General features: G+C 45.4%; 1 protein-coding gene and 1 long non-coding RNA gene across 8 annotated transcripts in view; one reads left to right on the top strand and one right to left on the bottom strand.

Annotated features, from left to right (window-relative positions):
- Positions 1-2,607, bottom strand: part of B3GNTL1 (UDP-GlcNAc:betaGal beta-1,3-N-acetylglucosaminyltransferase-like 1) — a 417,067-nt gene that overhangs the window by 76,147 nt on the left and 338,313 nt on the right. The gene's annotated exons all lie outside the window — the stretch shown is intronic.
- LOC109287440 overlaps positions 809-2,607 on the top strand; it is a 15,641-nt gene continuing 13,842 nt past the window's right edge. The window contains exon 1 of the long non-coding RNA XR_002094868.1: positions 809-2,570. This is a non-coding gene — a long non-coding RNA (uncharacterized LOC109287440). The remainder of the gene's footprint in view (positions 2,571-2,607) is intronic.

Below are 2,607 nucleotides of genomic sequence, written 5' to 3'. Positions count from 1 at the left end.
TCAGGGTTTTTTTCCCCCAAGTGCTGGGAACTGGGGCAGGCGGGAACCATTGCTGGGCTGGGAGAGCAGGTGGGGGATGGGCCTGGCCTGGCTGATTCGGAGATTCGGCTACTGCACCCCAGCAGAATCACTGTGCCCCGAATCAGTCGAATCCAAAGAGAATACTAGCAGCTTTGCATAGGCTTACTGAATATAAGCCAACAGTGTACCCTTGTTGCGAAGAAAACTAACAGCACAGTGGGCTACTGTAGTAGAAGTGTTGCCGGCCGACTGAGGAAAGTAATTATTTCCCTCTATTCAGCACTGGTGAGGTCACATCTGTAGGACTGCTTCCAGTTTTGGGGCCCCCACTACAGAAAGGATGTGGGCAAATTGGAGAGAGTCCGGCAGAGGGCAATGAAAATGGTTGGTGGGCTGGGGGACATGACTTATGAAGAGAGACTGAGGGAACTGGGTTTATTTAGTCTGCAGAAGAAAAGACTGGGAGGGGGGAGGCAGTGTTATTAATAGCCTTCAACAACCTGAAGGGTGGTTACAAAGAGGATGGAGCTGGACTGTGGTGGCAGATGACCGAACAAAGAGCAATGGTCTCAAGTTGCAGTAAGGGAAGTTTTGATTGGATATAGGAAAAACTCTCTCACTGGAGAGAGCACTGGAACAGGTTACCCAGAGAAGTTGTGGAATCTCTATCTCTGGGGGTTTTTAAGACCCAGGTAGACAAAGCCTTGGCTGTGATGAGGTAGTTGAGGATGGTTCTGCTTTGAGCAGGTGGTTGTACTAGATCTTCTGGCGTCCCTCCCAAAGCTAATTTTCTATGATTCTATGCAGCTTGTTTTAATTTTGCACATCAAATGCACAAGCAGTTTATTAAAACACTTTTGTAAAGGTGAGGTAGTAAAAAATCACAACGTGCTGATGCATAAGGATGCACAGGTGTACATGCACAGGTGTTTCATAAAAGAACAAAACACTCCATTGAAGAACATTAAGATCGCAAAGTCAAGCATGTAAAAGTTAGGAATTACCAGAACGAAGTTGCCTGTGTAACATTAATGTGCACCCCCTTGTGTATGCATTAAATTGCAGCCTTCAATCAGACAATTTTTCCCCATAGGACCTCTGCCTCATTCAACAGGCAACATGAGGCTGCCTTAGGCCTGAACCTGTGTTGTGTACTGAAGGACCCACTTCCATTTGTAGCAGGAATGAGGCAGAGGATTGTAAGAAGAAAAACGACTCTCTCTTACGGTTAAAGCAGCTGAATGCTGCCCTGGAGAACTGAATTGTACCTTTGTGTCTACCAGAGAGTTCCCTCCAATTCTAGGTATGTCATGTAAACCACATTTTTCACAGGCAGTCACTAACTGGATGCCCCTCATTTTTGTGATGTCAGGCATCAGACCCTGAGAACTGATTTGCAGAAGTGCTAAGAGTTCAGCTGCAACTGAAGTCAGCAAGAGCTATATTCTGAACACACAAAGTGCTGTCACATGCTAAAGCAGTGGTTGGCAGGGTATGGCCCACAGGCTGGATCCATCCTACAGACACTGTATTCAGCCTGCTAAGTACATTGAGTTTATATATCCCACTGTTGGTAAAGCAGCAAGCAGTACAGTGGGCAGCAGGTACTCAGGATCAGGCATGTAATGCCCAAAAGTCAGGTGTGTCGGGGGGGGAGGGGGGAGAAGAGGGGCAGCTGAGCATTAGAGACTTCAGTGGAGTGTGAGGCATGAAAAGAAAAGCTTGATAAAAGACTCGGCAGGACAACCTGTTCCAACCTGATGTCTGAGTGAAAAGTTTTTCTAAGTCCCACCTAAGCGTCAGGTTAACTGCTGGCCCACCTTAAAACCAAGCTGTGTTAATTCAGCATGGTGCAAGTGAAAGGTTGCTGACCTCTGTGCTGAAGTATCTTGAAAAAAATCCGGCCTTAGGTGTCTCAAATTGGGCAGCAAAAACAAGTCCTTTATACCTTAATCTCTCTGGGTACAGTTTAGCATCTGTAAAAAGGGTAAAATACATACTAATTTTCCCGGGGTCTTGTGAATATCTTTAGAACAAATCAATAAATTGTCCCAACGGTCTTTAGAACAAATTGATCAATTAAACACTGGCAGGTCACTGGGACCAGCTGGCATTTCCCTGAGGGTGCTGAAGAAACTCAGATGTGAAATTGCAGAGCTGTTAAACAATGGTACATAACCAATCATTGCAAACAGCCTCCGTGCCAGAAGACTGGCAGGTTACCAATGTTACACCCATCTTCAAAAAGGGCTTCAGAGGTGATTCTGGGAAATAGACCAGTGAGTCTCACTTCCATTCCTGGCAAATTGGTAGACTCTATAACACAGAATAAAATGAGCAGTCACATGGATAAATATGATATGCTGTACAAGAGTCAGCTTGGCATTTATAAAAGGAAATCCTGCCTCACCAATCTGTTGGAGTTCTTTGAAGGCGTTGAAAAATATGTGGACAAGAGAGATCCAGTTGATATAATATACATAGGTGAAGGGAAAAAAATTATTTTGAGGGGGCTGAGCATGCATGTGCTTCACCCCCCTTCCCAGCAGGTAAGTCTGTGTGAAATGCAAGGAGCAGGGGGAAGAT

This window comes from Gavialis gangeticus, unplaced genomic scaffold (genome assembly GCF_001723915.1).
Source record: "Gavialis gangeticus isolate Ggan-Ray unplaced genomic scaffold, GavGan_comp1, whole genome shotgun sequence".
Lineage (NCBI taxonomy): Eukaryota > Metazoa > Chordata > Crocodylia > Gavialidae > Gavialis > Gavialis gangeticus.
Note: the sequence above shows the minus strand (reverse complement) of the source record. Positions and strands in the feature narration are given on the sequence as shown.